At 43.9% G+C, this 19,857-nt stretch overlaps 1 long non-coding RNA gene across 1 annotated transcript; it reads right to left on the bottom strand.

Annotated features, from left to right (window-relative positions):
* Positions 1-10,439: 10,439 nt before the first annotated feature.
* Positions 10,440-19,649, bottom strand: LOC131818221 (uncharacterized). Its single transcript, XR_009348732.1, has 3 exons — positions 19,429-19,649; positions 15,108-15,206; positions 10,440-11,465 (listed from the first exon to the last, which is right to left on the bottom strand). It is a non-coding gene; the product is annotated as an uncharacterized LOC131818221 (long non-coding RNA).
* Positions 19,650-19,857: the final 208 nt, after the last annotated feature.

Here is a 19,857-nt window from a genome sequence, read left to right as displayed (position 1 = left end):
ATTTAATTCTATAGTTATAATTTAATTAATACAACTTAATAATTTTAAAATAAACTCTATACCATAATAGGTACCGTAATTCTATACCATATACTATAATTTATACCATAATTTATCATTTATTTATAATTTGCCATTTATTAATTTATCTTTTATTAATTTATCATTTATTTCTGAGAAAGATAAGTTAAAAATTCAGGTAAGTACATCTCATTATTCGTTGACAATATAATTATTTCCTTAGAACAAACTACACAATTTTGAATAAGACAGCTAAGTAAGGATTTTAGATAGAATATTAATAAAAATCAGTAAATACATTATGGAAAATATATATTGGTAACAAGCAGAAAATATGCTTTGAAAAGAAATACTTGAGGGCGCCTGGGTGGCTCAGTGGGTTAAGCCGCTGCCTTCGGCTCAGGTCATGATCTCAGAGTCCTGAGATCGAGTCCCGCATCGGGCTCTCTGCTCGGCAGAGAGCCTGCTTCCCTCTCTCTCTCTCTCTGGCTGCCTCTCTGTCTACTTGTGATTTCTCTCTGTCAAATTAATAAATAAAATCTTTAAAAAAAAAAAATAAATAAAAAAAAATAAAAAAAAAAAAAGAAAAAAGAAAAGAAATACTTGTTATCAATTTTATGTACATATGTGTAATTATTTATTATGGGTAATTAATTCCACATGTGTAATTAATAATTCCAATAACAATTTAGATTGATGGCTAACCCACTGGATGGCTCAGTGCAGTGGGTTAGGCCTCTACCTTCTACACAGGTCATGATCTCAGGGTCTTGGGATCGAGACCTGCATTGGGCTCTGCTCAGCAAGGAGCCTGCTTCCCCCTCTCCCTCTGCCTGCCTCTCTGCCTACTTGTGATCTCTATCTGTCAAATAAATAAATAAAATCTTTAAAAAAAAAAAAAGAAAGAAAGAAAGAAAGAAAGAAATACTCCTATTCCCACCATCCAGCAGTAACATTGGGGAAGAATGTGCGAGACCCCAGAGTAGCCCCAGCAGGGTTTGAGGCTCAGGGTCCTAGGTCGGGATCCTCCAGCACAGCCTGGGAAAGCATGAGGAGACTCAGAATCTCCACCAATGTATTTTTTTATTCTAAAGGGCAAAACAGTACCTTGACAATGGAGAAAACTGGCAGGCACCACCTTAACCATCACTTCAATGGAATTCTTGTCAAAAATGCATTGTCTCGGGACGCCTGGGTGGCTCAGTTGGTTAAGCAGCTGCCTTCGGCTCAGGTCATGATCCCAGCGTCCTGGGATTGAGTCCCACATCGGGCTCCTTGCTCAGCAGGGAGCCTGCTTCTCCCTCTGACCCTGCCTTGCACTCTGTCTGCCTGTGCTCGCTCTCGCTCTGTCTCTCTGACAAATAAATAAATAAAATCTTAAAAAAAAAAAAATGCATTGTCTCAATCTAATCAAGAAAAGCACCAAAGCCAAACTGAGCGACATTACCAAAAATAACTGAGCAGTACTATGTAGAAGGATCAGGGTCATGAAAGCGAAGGAAAGACGAAGGAATTGTCACCAATTGGAAAAGACTAAGGAGATACCACAAATAAATGCAATGTGGGATCCTGGAACAAAAGTGGACGTTTGGGGAAAAACAGAATTCAAGTTTGTACTTCAGTCATTAACAGTGAACCAGTGATCATTTCTTAGTTGTTTATTTTATTTTTAGACTTTTATTTGAGAGAGAGAGCATAAGCAGGGGGAGCAGCAGGCAGAGGGAGAGGGAGAAGCAGGCCCTGGCTGAGGAGAGCCTGAAATAGGCTCCATCCCAGGACTGCTCAGGAGATCAGGACATGAGCAGAAGGCAGATGCTTAACTGAGTCACTCAGGTGCCCCACCTAGTTGTTGTTTTTAAAGTTATTTCTACACCCAACATGGGGGACTCAGACGTTGAGAGCAGGAATTGCGAACTCTTGCCACTAGAGCCATCCAGGCACTCTGGTAGTTTCCTCAGTTTGCTAAGTATGTCATGGCTACCTAAAATGTTAGCATTAGGGGAAGCTGGTGAAAGGTCTATGAAAGTCTATTATTTGCAGCTTTTCTATGTTAAAAAGAAAACCACAGGGGAACCTGGCTGGTTCAGTCAGTGGAGCATGTGACTCTTGATCTTGAATTTGTGAGTTTCAGCCGCACTATGGAAGTAGAGATTACTTAATAAAAATGTTTTAAGGGGCGCCTGGGTGGCTCAGTGGATTAAGCCGCTGCCTTCAGCTCAGGTCATGATCCCAGGGTCCTGGAATCGAGCCCCGCATGGGGCTCTCTGCTCAGCGGGGAGCCTGCTTCCTCCTCTCTCTCTGCCTGCCTCTCTGCCTACTTGTGATCTCTGTCTGTCAAATAAATAAATAAAATAAATAAATTTAAAAAAATAAATAAATAAAAATGTTTTAAAAAAGAAAACCACAGGCCCAAAATGGTATTACTTAGGCCAAGCCACCAAACCAGGGCTTAATACCTAAACTAACTGCACTCCAGTCTCCCTCAGAAATGCAGTGCTAGGGGGGCGCCTGGGTGGTTCAGTGGGTTAAGGCCTCTGCCTTCTCGGGTCATGATCTCAGGGTCCTCTGATCGAGCCCCGCATTGGGCTCTCTGCTCAGCGGGGAGCCTGCTTCCCTTCCTCTTTCTCTGCCTGCCTCTCTGCCTACCTGTGATCTCTCTGTCAAATAAATAAATAAATAAATATCTTAAAAAAAAAAAATGCAGTACTAATCCATTGTCAGGACCAAAAGGACTGATGAGCACCAAAAAGGTAATCTGTCACAAGGGCCCTTTTCATTCCCCAAAGGAAAGTGAATCCACCTAATAAGACCTAAGACCTGGGGCGCCTGGGTGGCTCAGTGGGTTAAGCCGCTGCCTTCGGCTCAGGTCATGATCTCAGGGTCCTGGGATCGAGTCCTGCATCGGGCTCTCTTCTCAGTGGGGAGTCTGCTTCCTCCTCTCTCTCTGCCTGCCTCTCTGCCTATTTGTGATCTCTGTCAAATAAATAAATAGAATCTTTAAAAAAAAAAAAAAAAAGACCTAAGACCCTTTTGTCCCGAAATGAAGTGACCTCACTAATAATCTTTTTTTCTTGCTTGTCCTGCCCTTAAAAACATTTCCCATTCTGTAGCCCTTTGGCGCTCCTCTCTATTTATTAGATGGGATGCTGCCCAATTCATGGATCCTTTAATAAACCGAATCAGAGTTCAAATGTACTGGGTTGAATTTTGTTTTTTAACAGTTGTAAGATTAAAATTACTTATAAAATAAAAATTTTAGGAAAAAAGCTCTACTCCTGATGAGGGATAGAAACAGAAAGATGTTCTCCTTTAGCCCAGAGGACTGAACTACAGCCTGTATAGTTCCTTTAAGGATCAAATAAGTGCTGGTTGCTACATTCTTGAACAGTCTCACGAAGGCCTGTACACCTCACCAATAGTTAATACCAAGCTGAATGATAAGCACCAGAGAAATCTTGCAAAAGAAGTTTACGAGTAGAAATTCGAAGAAGACATTGATGTTTTAAAACTGCCTGCACAGTCCCTCCCCCTTGAGCACTAGCATATAACCAAGTTTCATACAGCAAAAATGCAGCTCTTTCTGCTTACAAATACTGTCCCTGTGCTACTTATTAATTGCACCAGAAAATGTATTAAGAATTCTTTTTTGACCTTAATGCTCAACAATCTCACAACACCCCTGTAATTATTCATATCAAATAAATTCATCTTAATAGTAGGCAAAAGCTTACACTGAACAATACTGTGATTCAATTTTTGTAAAAAAAAAAATAGAAAAAGAATTGAAAAACCATAAATGTGGCTTATGATGGGGCAAATCACAAATCGGTTAAGTCTGTTGATAGTGTTGTTTGAGTCTTTATATCCCTATCAGCCTCCAACACTTTTCTGTTAATTACAGAGAGAGGAGTATTAAAGTCTCCAACTACAATTATGTATCTACTTTTCCTTTTTTTTTTTTTCCTACTTTTCCTTTAATTCTACCAGTTTTTGCTTCATTTGTTTTGGAATTCTGTTGTCAGGTGCATACATAGATAGGATAGTTATGTCTTCTTCATAAATTTCATCTTTTATCTTTATGTAATTTCCTTTCTTATCCTGAGTAATTTTCTTTGCTCTAAAGTCTACTTTGGGGGCACCTGGGTGGCTTAGTCAGTTAAAACCTCTGCCTTCGGCTAGGGTCATGACCCAGTGGCTCAAAGACTCTGCCGTTGGCTAGGGTCATGATCCCAGGACCCTAGCCAAAGGCAGTCTTTAATCCACTGAGCCACCCAGGAGCCCGTACATCATTCGCTTTTAATGTAATTATTGATAAGGTTAAATTTAAGGCTTACAATATTATTATGTTTTCTCTTTGTGTCTCCTATAATTTTCCTTTGTTTCCCCTTTTCTGCCTACTCTGGATTATTCAAATTTTTGTAGCATTCCATCCTAGTTTATCTGTTGGCATTTTAGCTATATATCTTCACATTTTTTTAGTGGTTCTGATGAGGCGGGCAAGCTAGTGGAGAACAAAGCGGAAGCTGACACCCCACAACCTTCTCCCCCCACCCCTGTGTGGGATTATGAGTGACATTTCTCTTGGATTCTTCCAATTATCTTAGCATGAATGCCTTGCTAAAGGGAAAAACAACCTTAACTTCACAAAGGCAAGGACTCAAGTATCCTAAATCTTTAACATATGAAAATCCTTTTGAAACCTCCCTTTTCCTTACCTCTCCCAACTCCCAAGTATATAATCAGTCACCCCACACAACTTCCCCACTACAGCAACTCTTTCTGCTATGAATCCTCTCCCCGTGCTTTAATAAAACTATCATTTTGCACCAAAGACATCTCAAGAATTCTTTCTTGGTCGTCAGCTCCGGACCTCACCCCCACCAAACCTCATCTACATTCCAAAACTACATCAGTTCCTCTAGGGATTATGGTATGCATATCTAACGTTTAGTAGTCTACCTAGGGTTAGTATTTATGTTATACTTCAAATAAAATATAGAGGGGCGCCTGGGTGGCTCAGTGGGTTAAGCCTCTGCCTTCGGCTCGGGTCATGATCTCAGGGTCCTGGGATGGAGCCCCGCATGGGGCTCTCTGCTCAGCGGGGAGCCTGCTTCCCCCTCTCTCTTTGCCTGCCTCTCTGCCTACTTGTGATCTCTGTCAAATAAATAAACAAAATCTTAAAAAAAAAAAGTTTAAAAAATATTTTTTCTCGTTGCTTTCAATATTCTCCCTTCCTTCCTTCCCTCCCCTCCTTCCTTCCTTTTTTTTTTTTTTTTTTTTTTGACAGATGGCAGTTTTCCGCAGTTTGATTATCATATATCTGGGCAGGGCATAGTTTTCTGTTGGGGATGACTGAAATTCCTGATTTTGTAAATTTGTGCCTTTTACCAAATTTGGGGAGTTTGTAGCCATTATTTCTTTTTTGTTTTAAGATAAATTGATAATTGCTAATTATATAATAAGATAAATTGATAATTTTTAAAGATAAGTTGATAATTGATAATTTTTTTAAAGATAAATTGATAATTGCAACAACTGATTCATCTCAGGATTGGCATCCAGGTCTTTTCCTTTAAGTGTTGGTCATTGTTCACTTGCCTGGTTCTCTTTATGTCAAATAATTTGCATTGTGTCCTGGATATTTTGAATATTATGTGATAAGACTCTGGGATTTGTTAAAATCAGCTGGAAAATGTTGAATTTTTGTTTTATCAGCAATCAACCAAGCTAGGTTTAAAGTGTAAGTTCTGCTTCATTTTCAGCAGATGATGGTTCCAATTTCAGTTCAGTTTTGTTTTATTTTATTTTATTTGAGGGAGACAAGGAGAGCAAGAACTGAGGTGGGGGGGCAGAAGGAGAGGGGAAACAGATTTCATGCTGAGTAGGGAGCTACTGTGGGGCTCTATTCCAGGACCCTGAGATCAAGACCTGAGCAGAAGCTGGAGGCTTAATCAACTGAGCCACCCAGTTTTCCCCCAGTGTCATCTGTTTTAGTTCTGGTATGGTGTGTGGGTCTACCTGACATATGCATCACTCAGAGTTATTCTAGAATTTTGGTGGTGGCTTATATTTTAGTTCTCAAACCCTTTCCTTTTGGCTGTTTCAATATTTGCTCACAAGGGTGAGGCCAGGATTTATGTCATTTCAGAAATGGATTTCAGGATGCTCTTCTTCAGCTCTCTCCTTACCAGGATCCCCCTTGCCCCCCCCCCCCACACACACACTTGGGCACCCAGCAGCTCTTTTTCCTAGTTTCTCTGGCCAGAAATTTGGGGTTCTTTAAGAGTTCAGTTCTATCCACTGGAGCCACCATTTGCGTATAGCAGTGAGGAAAACAACAGAAAAAGTAACAGAGATTTCCCCCGCCCCCACAGTCTTCAGACAGTAGTGGCCTTTTTTGGTTTCTCTGGCCAGAGAGACAAGCTTCTCTGTTTTAGCCCCTGTGCTATTATGCAGTTCCATCCAATGGGGTATGGTTTCCAGGCAATTGGTGGGTGAAAAAAGTAAGAAAAATTAACAGAAATCCCCTGAAACTCTTTGGTCAAGTACAGTTTCTCTTACTGGTCCTCTGGCTAGAAATATGGAGGTGGGGGAAGGGTCCTGGAGTTTTGCTCTTTGTGCGTACGGTATAGTTCCAGGATTTGGCCTGCTCTTGTGTCAAAACTAGGAGAAAATGTAGGGGGAGAAAATACAAACCACACCTCTATTACATACATATCATCATTCAAGTTTTTATTTTGGTCCCCAATCTGCCCGCTGTTGTTTACTTTTCAGAGTTCTTAAGTAGCTGGGGTTTTTTGTTTGTTTGTTTTTAAGATTTTATTTATTTGACAGAGAGAGAGGGAAGGAGGCTCTCTGCTGAGAGAGAGCCTGATGTGGGGCTCAATCCCAGGACCCTGAGATCATGACCTGAGCCGAAGGCAGAGGCTTAACCCACTGAGCCACCCAGGTGCCCCTTAAGTAGCTGTTTTTGAACTCTATTCAGAGATTTCATTTGTAGTCAATTGGAGAGGTAGGCTGTAATTGGCTTACACCAGCTTGACCAGCACCAGAAACTATATGCAATTTTAGAACAAAACTGTAGAAACAGAAAGCAGGTCAGGATTGCAAGCATCTTGGGTGAAGAGAGGGAATCAACTAAAAGGGTCACAGGGCACTTTTGAAGTAATGGAAACTTTCTCTATATTGGTTGTGTTGACCATTATAGAATTGCATACATTTCTCAGAACACAATCAACATAAAACGGGTACATTTTATTGTTCATAAATTATATCTCAATGGTGATAATTAAAAAACAGGATACTAAATCTCACCTACCAGAATGGCTAAAATAAAAATGATTAATAGTATCTTTGCATTGGCAAGAATGTAGTGCAACTGGAACTTTCATATACTACTTGCAGGAGTATAAGTTAGTAGAAGTACTTTGGAAGACTGGCAGCATCTACTAAAGCTGAACAGGACAACCTGTCACCCAGCAATTCCACTCTGAGGCATAGTCTCAATCAGAAAGGCATACGAAGCGGCGCCCGAGTGGCTCAGTGGGTTAAGCTGCTGCCTTCGGCTCGGGTCATGATCTCTGGTCCTGGGATCGAGTACGGCATCGGGCTCTCCACTCAGCGGGGAGCCTGCTTCCCTTCCTCTCTCTCTGCCTGCCTCTCTGCTCACTTGTGATCTCTTTCTGTCAAATTAATAAAACCTTAAGAAAAAAAAAATACACTCATCTTTAAAAAAAAAAAAAAAGGGCATATGAAGATGCGACTAAAGCTATATGCAAGAATGTCCCTAACAGTAGTTTCATAAAGGTCCCAAAGTATAATCAACCCAAATACCTACCAGTGGTAGAATGAACTGAATCTGGCATTTTCATACAGCGGGATATGAGACCAAATAAACCACTGCTTACTCAATTAAAGGATGTCTTTAAAACACAGTGTTGGGCAAAAGAAGGCAAAAAGAATACGTACTTAACTCCATTTATGCAAAGTTCAAAAACTGCCAAAAGGAATCCATGGCAATAGAAATCAGGATAGTGTTTGTAAACCTTCGGAGGAGAGATGATATTGACTAGAATGAAACAGAAAGGAAGCATCTTGGGGGCACGTTAGTATTTTATTTTGGGGGGCGCCTGGGTGGCTCAGTGGGTTAAAGCCTCTGCCTTTGGCTCAGGTCACTATCCCAGGGTCCTGGAATGAAGCCAGGCATCAGGCTCTCTGCTCAGCAGGGAGCCTGCTACCCCTGTGTCTCTGCCTGCCTCTCTGCCTACTTGTGATCTCTGTTAAATAAAATCTTTAAAAAAATATATTTTATTTTTGATTTGTGTATTTGTGATAACTCCTTCCAGAATTGAGAAAAGGCCTCCCAGAGACCAGGCCAGGGACCCTGGAGGACACAGAAAAGGACGTTCTCTTCCAGAGGGAAGAAGCAGGGCAAACAAAATAAAACAAACCCCGCCTAATCACTAAACTCTACCTCTGAAACTAATAATACACTATATATTGATTTTAAATTAAAACAAACAAACAAAAGTCTCCTCTGTGGTCAGGACAGGATTTTTAAAGGGCCGTACACTGGAATCTGCCTTTTCCATTGAGAATCTGGTTCCTGTTCACCACTGTACATGGGGAGTGGGGGGGGGGGGGCTCAGAACTTGCCCTTTAGCTTCAAGGTCAGTGGATCCCAAGGACTCTAGGGCCCTCAGCAGTCTCTTGTGACTGGACAGGAACTGAGCTACCCCCTGGGAGGGGAGCGCAGTATGTGTGGGATGTACAGATATACAGGGGCCAGAGAGGGTCTGCTCCTCTCTACAGGGGCCAGAGAGGGTCTGCTCCAGTGCCTCTCCTCCTCCAGAAGACGGACGTCTTGCTGGGAAGCGAGGTTGGATCTGCGAAAGGCTCTGTCCAGACAGCGTATCTGGAAGAAGACACCCCAGTGACAGCCAGCAGCAGCCACCTGGCCCCACTAAAGCCACCCGCGACCCTGCCCGGGGTCCTCCCGGCAGCCCCACCGCCGCCTCAGCCCTAACGCTAATCGCGCAGCTTTCCCACCAACAGCAAGATAGACGCCAGGATCTCCACCACTTCCCAGTCGCAACGCTACCGCCCACCCCTGCCGGAGCAGGTGCACCCGCTTCCGATTCTCCGCTACGCGTGCGTACTCCACCGTCGCCTACATCTCCCAGAGGCGGAGGGACGCGGCGCAACGCCTTTTCCTGTAGGTTGCATTGGCTGCGGCGGCGGCGCCCTCTATTGGCGATAAGAGGAGACGACAGCGGATCCTGGAATGTTAAGATCCTCGGGGCGTTCACGAAGGATTCCGATCGCGACGCTCTAAGGTGACCCCACAAGTAAAAGGGAAACTCATCTGCTGAGTTCAGCCTCGAGCACAGGCCAACAAGAGCCTGAAATCCACCGCAGCCTCATTGGATTCCCCTTGGCCGACTACACGCGGAGCACCCAGCCGGCCTGTAGGGGCGGTAGAGACCTTTTTCTGGTGACTGAAATGTACTTTGGGCTCTTACTATTTTTAATATAAGGAAAAGTCAGTGGCTTGGAGACGATCTGTCTAAAAACGAATGAGGGGTAACTCCCTCAGCCAGAGATATGTGAACCTCAGAAAATATTGCATTTATTGGATTTACTTTTCCTCAACATTCTGTTTACAACATTTTCGGATATTCAGATAACGAGATTGTGTGAGCAGCCGTGTACCCTGCTCCTAAATTAGACAATATACGTTTGACAATGTATTTTATCACTGTACACATCTGATAATAATCAAATGGGATTAAGAGTGACTGGATTTAAACAGACACAACCTGTGCCTCAGATTAGCACAGATGCTTCCCAGCTCCCTAACCCAAGTAAAAAGACCCCAACTCTCTAAGACTTACCATCATCTGCAAATCAGAGTAATAAGAAAACTGTGAGACTATACTGCTCATATCTGTGCGCTCGACGCACACTAAACCCTCAATGTAAATTCACTATTGTTTAATTACTAAGGTCTTTTAAAGAAGAACTTCTAGAAGTGCAACTCCTAAATATATAAACTCATATATATATATATATATATATATATATATATTTTGTTTTTTTGTTTTTTTTTTACAGAGACATAGCGAGAGAGGGTACACAAGCAGGGGGAGTGGGAGAAGGAGAAGAACGCCTCCCGTTGAACCAGGAACCAGACGCTGGCTCCATCCCACCACCCCAGGATCACAACCTGAGCTGAAGGCAGAAGCTTAAGGACTGAGCCACCCAGGCGCCCCATAGCATAGTATAAACATTTTAAATACTTTCATGTTTTATGAAATCTCCCTTCATACTTTTCGCACCCACATTGGCCAGCAGGTGTTTCTGAAGTCAGGTCTTTGGGACCAACAATAGAAATGGGGGGCGGGGCGCCTGGGTGGCTCAGTGGGTTAAAGCCTCTGCCTTTGGCCCAGGTCGTGATCCCAGAGTCCCGGGATCTAGCCCCACATTGGTCTCTCTGCTCAGTGGGGAACCTGCTTCCCTTCCTCTCTCTGCTTGCCTGTCAACCTGTGGTCTCTGTCTGTCAAATAAATAAATAAAATCTTTAAAAAAAGAATAGAAAGAAATGAGGCAGGACCAGAAATCAAAGGCAAGGATATATTGGGGTGACAGCTCAAATGAAGGAAGACAGCACTGACACAGGACAACTAAATTCACCAGTCCTAGCTGTGGAGAGGCCCTGCTTATATAAAGTGCCGCCCTGCTAGGTCTCCTCCTCAGGCCCAATATGCTAACGGTGGAAAGGGGGGAAATGATGCATTCTGATTGGTAGATACTGGCAGTCAACTCAGGCAACTCGTTGGTGCTTTTTGGAGTCAGGGTCCTCTGTTTTAAGTCTGGGTTGTATATGGGGTTGGTCATATCCTGGCTGCACCCCGGTTCTGCTCTTTGGTAGAAGCGCCTAACAGTAACAAAGCGCCCAGGTATACAGCGTTTTTCACCTGGACTTGCGCCTATTTCTATTGTTGCTCTTGCTGTATAACAAGCTACCGTAAATTTAATAGCTTAAAACAACATGCGTTTATTTTCTCATTGCTCCTGTGAGTCAGAAGTCTGGCAAGGCTTAGCTGGATCCTCTGTCTTCGGGTCTCCAAAAGTAGCAGTCAAGGTGGCAGCGGGCTGCATTCTCATCAATAAACTTAATGTGTAAGAACCTGCTTCCAAGCTCATTCAGATTGTGACTAAATACATTTCCTTGTAGCTGTAGAGCTCACAGCAGCTTGCCTCTTCCAAGCCAGCAGGAGAGTGTCCTGGGCACCTGGGTGGTACAGTAGGTTAAGTGTCTGCCTTAGGTTCAAGTCGTGATACCAGTTTCCTAGGATGGAGTCCCGCATCTGGCTCTCTGCTCAGCGGGGAGCCTGCTTCTCTCTCCCTCTGCCTGCTGCTCTGCCTACTTGCGATCTTTCTTTCTGTGTCAAATAAATAAATAAAATCTTTAAAAAAAAAATGGATAGAGTCTCTTAACACTCTTTTCAAGACTTCACACTGGCCAAATCAGGCCGACCCACAAGAATCTCCCATTTGATTCAATTAAATCAATTAATCTGTAACCTTAATTGCATCTTCCAAATCCCATCGTCTTTCATACAAGCTAAACTACTCATGGTGTCACATCGTTAGTTTCTGTTTGATCCTCCTGTAATTTCCCCTCCCTTCCCTATTCTACCTGCCTCAAATGGGTTAGTGGGGAATAACACCGATGAGAGACAAAAAGACTAAAAAGGGGAGGAAGCACTCTGTGACCACAGTGCCGCCCAGCAGTGTGCTCCAGAGAAGAGACTGCTGGTTACAGGAGCGTCATGTTAAATGCAAACATTCAGGCTTTTGGAACATGGCCTTACTCGCTTAGTGGCCAGGGCTGCTAGGAAAGGAGCATGACCTTGGCTCCTGGAGGAACTCACCGCTTATGATGGCAGGCCCCTCCTTAAAGGGGAACTCTAGCAGCAGCCAAACCAAGTCTCTATCCGTGGCACCTTCTCCTCTGTTGATACAGGTGTCCCTTTTTTTTTTTTTTTTAAGATTTTATTTATTTATTTGACAGAGATCACAGGTAGGCAGAGAGGCAGGCAGAGAGAGAGGGGAAGAAGGCTCCCCACTGAGCAGAGAGCCCAATAATTCGGGGCTTGATCCCAGAACCCTGAAATCATGACCTGAGCTGAAGGCAGAGGTCTAATCCACTGAGCCACCCAGGTGCCCCACAGGTGTTCCTTTTAAGACTAGATTCCTTCATTCAGTTCACAAGGCCATGCCCCTCGGCTACGGCAGTTCTAGCCCCTTGGTGTGTGTGGCCTCTGATCTTTCAATTCCTAGACATCCTAGATTTCCATGAGGCACAGAAATCACAGTACCCAGGGTCAAAGCTATCTTTAGGGGACCACAAAAATGGTATTTTTGGGGGTGACTAGGTGGCTCAGTTGGTTGAGCATCTGCCTTTGGCTCAGGTCATGATCCCAGGATCCTGGGATCAAGCCCCACATCGGGCTCCCTGCTCAGCAGGAAGCCAGCTTCTCCCTCTCCCCTCCCCCTGCTTGTATTCCCTCTATTGCTGTGTCTCTCTCTGTCAAATAAATAAATAATATCTTTTTTTTTTAAAAAAAAAGATAGCCAACTATATTAGGCCTGGATGCTGCAAGTTTGCTGACTCCTAGCTTAAAACACCAAACATTTGATATTGTCACAGTTTCTGTGGGTCAGGAATTTAGGAGCAACTTAACTGGGTGATTCTTCCTCAAGGTCTCTCATGAGGCTATAATCAAGATATTGTCTGGGGCTGTGGTCACGTGAGGCTTAACTGTAATGGAGGATACATTTTACAAGTTTTCTTTAAAATTTTTTTTTTAATTTATTTATTTGTCAGAGAGAGAGGGAGAGAGAGCGAGCACAGGCAGACAGAATGGCAGGCAGAGGCAGAGGGAGAAGCAGGCTCCCTGCCAAGCAAGGAGCCCAATGTGGGACTCGATCCCAGGACGCTGGGATCATGACCTGAGCCGAAGGCAGCTGCCTAACCAACTGAGCCACCCAGGCGTCCCACATTTTACAAGTTTATTTATTTTCTTTCTTTCTTTTTTTTTTTTTTTTAAAGATTTTATTTATTTATTTATTTATTTGACAGAGAGAGAAATCACAAGCAGGCAGAGAGGCAGGCAGAGAGAGAGGGGGGGGGAAGCAGGCTCCCCGCTGAGCAGAGAGCCCGACGCGGGGCTTGATCCCAGGACCCTGAGATCATGACCCGAGCCGAAGGCAGCGGCTTAACCCACTGAGCCACCCAGGCGCCCCTACAAGTTTATTTATGTAGTTGTTGGCAAGAAGCCTTAGATCATCATTGCTTGAGCCTCTGTACATGGCTGCTTGAGTGTCCTCATAACATTCCTCCAGAATGAGGAGAGAGAGAGAAACAAGTCAAGACTAAAGCCACAGTGTCTTTTACAATCTACTCTTGGAAGGGATGTACCATCACTTCTACCACATTCTATGAGTTACACAGACCAATCCTGGCACAGTGCAGGAGGAGGGAACCACAGGACAGTGTGAATTCCAGGAATGGGGAATCACCAGAGGCCATCTTGGAAGCTGCCTACAACAAAGCATTTATTTATTTTCCTTCTACTTGATCTCTTGTGAAACATAGTACTTATCAGGAAACACTGATTCAGGACAGAGGCTGCAATAATAATGAATTTGGGGGAAAAGCTGATTAGAACTTGACCCTTCTTCCACTATGCAATGATATCAGAGAAGTCATACGCAAGAGAGATCATATAAATGTAATGAATGTAGAGAAGCTCAAACAGAGCTCAACCCTTTTAACTGAGAGCAAATTCACTCAGGAGACAAACTTCACAAATGTGTTGAGTGTGGGAGACTTTTCACTGAGAAATACTGCCTTTCATAGGTTTCAGAATTCATACAGGATAAAAACCTTATAAATGTATAAACACCAATGAGCCATTACTCAGTACGAGAGAATTTATACTTAAAGAAAACTTTATATTTGCAGTAAGTTCAGGAAATAATTTTCAAGGATGGACTGCTTTACTCTACAACTAATAATTTATAAAGAAGGGAAACACTACAATGCAATCGTTCAGGAAAAATTTCATGCTTTTCTCATTCTTTTCTCAACACCACAGAATTCACGCTGGAGAGAAACCTATGGAGATACTCATTGTAGAAAAGGCTTTAAACATAGCACTTATGTTGCTATATCAGAGAACTCATACTGGGAAAACCCCTGTATATGTAATCAACATGGACCAGCCTTCAGGAGGTGTTCTCACTTTTTCAACACAAGAGGACTCATACTAGAGAACACTATGAATAGAGTCAATGTCGGCAGGCTTTCATCTATGGCTTTCACCTTAGTTGACCCTGGGAAATTCATACAGATTTGAGAAACTCATTGATTGTAATCAATATGGAAAAGCTGTTAGTTGGAGTTCCATTTCATTTAACATCAGACATAAACCACAAAGGAGGCAGAATCCACAAAGTGACAGAGGATGAGGCCATGGGCCAAGGAATGCACGAAGTCTCTACAATGGAAAGGACAAGGAAACGGATTCTCCCCTACAGCCTCTGAAAGGACTGCATTTCTTCCAATGTCTTCATTTTAGCCCATTAAGATACATTTGGCCTTTTTATTTTATTTTAGAGAGAGCAGAGAAAGAGAGAACACAAGTGGGGGGAGGGACAGAGACAGAGGGAGAAGCAGACTCCCCCCTGAGCAGGGAGCCAGATGTGGGGTTTGATTCCAGAACCCTGCAGATCATGACCTGGGCCAAAGGCAGGTGCTTGACTGAGTCACTCAGGCACTCATATTTTGGTCTTCTGACCTCCAGAGCTTTGGATGAAAAATTTGTGTTGTTTTAGGCCACTAAATTTGTCGTAATTTGTTAAAGTAGCACAGGAAACAAATATACCCCCCAATGCCGATATTTTCAGCCAAATGTTTTATGGCTCCATGTAGTGCTTGAAACTGTGATAACCACTTTGAGACCATGGGGACACAAGCCTTAGGAATAACCAAGACAGTACACTACAAGGGACAGTACCTGGCTAAAGGTGATAGTCGAGCCCAGGAACTATCCCTGGAAGCCCTTTGCCTCTGGATTATGCAGTGTCAGATAATGAATGGTGGCATATTCTGTTACCTGGAAGAGAAAACCCACAAATTTCTTTATTGTAACCCTTTCTCACTCCCAGCCAGCTTCTGCTTTCAAGGCTCTTCCTTAGTCATGCTGAACCATGATTTAGGGAGAGAAGTAGCTATCATAGGTAATCAAGTTCTGCAGGCTCGGGTTGACCCGTGCTCATTTGATTTAGAGCCAATCCTCAGGAGGTGGACAGCCCACAAAGAGCACAAATCCACCACAATCAGCAGGAAGGGCCAATCCTCTCAGCTGCAGTCTCACAGGCATAGCCAAGGGGCTACAGAGAAGGCAGAGAGACATTTCAGAGATCCAAAGGTACTAGGTGAAAACACAGAGCAGCTCCAGGCTGAGATGGTGGCTTGATCAAATTACACATACACACATGGGTAGTCTCTCCCTCATGTCCCTTTTCATAGTAGGTGACATAAGAATGCTTGAAACAAACCATATGCCTTTATCTAAAAATGTGCCAACTTGCTGAACCATAAAATGAGTCTCCCACCACCACCATAAAAAATGTTCTGTGATGGGGCACCTAGTTGGCTCAGTGGGTTAAAGCCTCTGCCTTTGGATCAGGTCATGATCCCAGGGTCCTGGAATCGAGCCCTGCATCAGGCTCTCGGCTCAATGGGGAGCCTGCTTCCACCTCTCTTTCTCTGCCTGCCTTTCTGCCTACAAGTGATCTCTGCCTGTCAAGTAAATAAATTATAAATCTTGAAAAAAATAAATTTACTGGCAAAAAAACAAGGACTTTTTAAATTTTATTTTTTTTAAAGATTTTATTTATTTGACAGAGAAATCACAAGTAGGCAGAGAGGTAGGCAGAAAGAGAGGGGGGAAGCAGGCTCCCCACTGAGCAGCGAGCCCTATGCTAGGGCCCAATCCCAGGACCTCAGGACCACGACCGGAGCTGAAGGTAGAGATTTTAACCCACCGAGCCACCCAGGTGCCACACAAGGGACATTTTTGAAGTAGTAGTTTCTGGGACCATTTCTCCTTAAGATGAGTTTGAATCCATCTTGATTTTTCTTTTCTTTTTTTCAAGATTTATTTATTTATTTATTTATTTATTTATTTGAGGAAGAGAGTGGGGAGGGAAAGGGAGAATTAAGCAATCTCCACTCTGAGCATGGAGCCCATTTCAGGACTCCATGCAGAGATCCATGACCCTGAGATCATGACCCAAGCAGAAACCAAGAGTCGAATGCTTAACTGACTGCACTACCCAACCACACCAACCTTGATTGTTCTTGTGAAGAACTAGTCAGTTCCTTCCCTCACATTTTGAGGAAGAAGGAAATACAGAGTAAAGTCCAAGGTCCAGGATCCCAACAGGCCCTGCTATAATCCTGTTTCCTCTTGAATTGAACCTAGTGATCATTTGGGATTTATAATTGGACTTCCCATCCTGAAATATGATAAGCGTTTTTTAAAATGTAAGTTTACTTGTAACTCTTTCCAGAAACTTATTTTCCTATAGGTCCCCTGCATTTCCCAACAAATTAATCCCAGATATTTTATGTACATTTATTTATATAGTATTACTATTTACATGGTAATAATTTATAGGTAAAATGCTAATTCATTCCTGCTTCTCCAACCTTAAGTTTTAAAGGTCTGAGGAATTCTGAGAAGTGGCCTAGAGGCCTGTGTTTCTTCTTTTTTTTAAGTGACTTTTAAACATGTGCTCCCCTTTGCATGAAACAATCTGAGATGCTCTGTGTGATGAAAAAAGAAAAGAGAATGGTGAGTGGAGATCAAATCGGGTTCATGATTGAGTCTCATGGCAGGTTTAAGACTCAAATGAATGCCACTAGCTGCCATAGAGATTTGGCCAATATACAGTTCTATATCTCTTATTCTTAGTCATATGTTGTTTAAATTAAATCAGTAGAATACCAAGGAAGCATAAGGAAGAATGCTAATATATTTCAATAATAAATATGTCTTTGACTATACGGGGTATATGAAGAGAGGAAAAGTACAAATTAAACTTTGGTATGGAATGAAACAAGTATTATTGCTAATCCAGCCATTTTTACATAACCCAAATGCCCTTTCTGCAGTTCTAAATTCCCAAATCTTTGCTAATCAAGATTCTTCCTCTATCATGTATCTGCCAAATTTATCAGAAATAACCAGGGTATGTACACATTGTCTTTCTCCAGCTTAGGGTGACTCTTCATGTATTTTGCTACAGCTATATGTATATAAAGCCAGATGTTGTCTCAGACCTGCTGAGCTTGTTACATACTGTGTGGTGAATGCACCCTACCACCCTGCTAAAACCCTTGTGGGTTGCAAACTAGTTCTGGCCCTGAAGGTTTGAATGAAGGATTGGGGCCCTGAGTGCAAACAGGATGCATAACATTTTTGATATATTACATGCATAATAGTTAACATTTGTTCAGAAATGCTCTAACACGGGGTGCCTAGGTGGCTCAGTCATTAAGGGTCTGCCTTTGGCTCAGGTCATGATCTGGGGGTCCTGGGATCGAGCCCGCCATATGGACGTTGTTAAAGTTCACCATCAAACTTGTTGGTGAACCACAACAAGCATCCCTAGTCACATCCAAAATAAAGCAATAATAACATGACTAATTAATGTGGCTCTGTTGCATTACCTAGGGCTTTACAACATCAATTTTTTAAGTCAAAATATGGAAAGGGAAGAAGCCAAATTACCTATGGAATGTGGATGGTGTTTTATCTACAGTAGCCTCAGAAAAATCCAAGGATACTGTTAAAATGAAAAACATCTGTATGGTCTCTGAGTAAATATTAATCAAAATCAAGACTGTTTAATTGCAACAAATAAGATAAACAATGAGCAGTCTGCAAATGGCTGCTCTCCACAGTGACCATAAAAATTAACAGCTCCAGGAACAAGTGTGGTAGCCAGCAGGCAGGATGACCCAAAGGGATGCACAGGGCTGCTCAAATCTGCTAGGAAACTCCAAGAGGACAGTATGTCACGTCCTGGGCCCAAGAATGATAGGAGAGCCCCAAGAACATCAGCGCCTGGGCCCTGAGGAAGACAAGACCACAGTATGCCCTGGGACCTAAGGAAGATGCATGAACACCAGATACTGGACTCTGAGGAAGATAGGAGACTATCTGGTCCTTGGCTCCCAAGGAAGATGAGAACACACTGGGCCACACTGAGCACACATCAGATCCTGCACAGTGGCAGACCCCTCATTTCCTGACACAGGCACCCGCTCACAGAGGAGGAGGCTCTACCAAGGATCTTACCCACCTCACTCCTCCTCCCTAACAAAGATTCTTTGCTTACCCACCCATTAGTCAGGCTCCCCTGAAGCGCTCCCTAACAGACAAGGCCCATCCACGTGCCTCCTCCTAGGACCTAGTTTTAGCAAGAATCCTGCTAAGTCAGTTTAACAAGACTTCTCTACCTTCGAAACCGATCGAACTTCTCATACCCACTGTTGCCCTCAGCTGGCATCTGATCACCCCCACCTGCCTTCAGCGAGAATCTTATTGGGTTGCTTCAGCCAGCAGCCCCCAGACTGTCATTTTCTTTTCTTTTTTAAGATTTTATTTATTTATTTGACAGAGAGAGATCACAAGCAGACGGAGAGGCAAGCGGGGAGAGAGAGAGAGAGAGAGACACGGAAGCAGGCTCCCTGCTGAGCAGGGAGCCCGATGCGGGACTCAATCCCAGGACCCCGAGACCATGACCTGAGCCGAAGGCAGCGGCTTAACCCACTGAGCCACCCAGGCGCCCCCAGACTGTCATTTTCCATCACCCAACAACCCCCACCGCCTCCCTCACACTCCAACTGCTTCTTAGCTATGAGGTCCCACTCGATCTAGTTGTATTCAGAACGGAGCCCAGGTCCATACTGCAGTGTCTCCTTCCCTGCGACATTTTTGTAAATAAAATTTATTTCTACTGTTTTAACGTCTTTCCAGCTCTGGTTTTGACAACCTCCCCCCACACCTGTGTTTAGGGCACAATTAACCCTGTTCTCCCCACAGCTTGAGCGGACATTTATGCATGCTTCTCCTCCCCACCCCTCCCCTCCCATGGAGGGCACAGAACCCCGCCAGGTGCACGTTCTAGGCAGGTGCTACCCGCCCTTCCTCTCAGAACGCCGGGGTGACCTTAGCGCCGCGTCCGGCACACTTCTGCCCTCCCCCTTCCGCCCCTTCTCCCTCCCCTAGACTAGGATCCACATTCGGCGCTGCCCCCACTCACTTCCGTCTTCCGTCTCACAGTCTCATCCCTGAACTTGGGTGGATTTTAGCTCCGCCCTTCCACGTCACTCGCCCGTCCCTACCCCTCCCCCGAGCGTGGCTGGACTTTAGCTCCGTCCCCTACGCGCTTCCCGCCCGCCTTGCTCCCACCCCTCCTTCCTCTACATTGGGTAGGACTAGCAGTTTGCCCCAACCCTCTGCGCTTCCGTCCCTGCCCGCTCTTCCTCCTCCGCGCAAGGATTTAGTAATCCGCCAACCACACCCTCAACCCAATTTAAATTAACTTCCGGCCTAACCCCTGGGCGCTCCTTCCCTTCCCAACTTCCGGTTCATCCCACGAGTGCTCGCCCTCGTGGCGGAGCTCGACTCTGTCCTGGCCTGCCCTGTTACTTGGAAAATTGTTGAGGCCCCGCGGCCTGGCGTACCCAAC

The sequence above is a fragment of the Mustela lutreola genome, chromosome 16, assembly GCF_030435805.1.
Source record: "Mustela lutreola isolate mMusLut2 chromosome 16, mMusLut2.pri, whole genome shotgun sequence".
Taxonomy (NCBI): domain Eukaryota; kingdom Metazoa; phylum Chordata; class Mammalia; order Carnivora; family Mustelidae; genus Mustela; species Mustela lutreola.
This window is presented reverse-complemented; position numbering and strand designations above follow the sequence as displayed.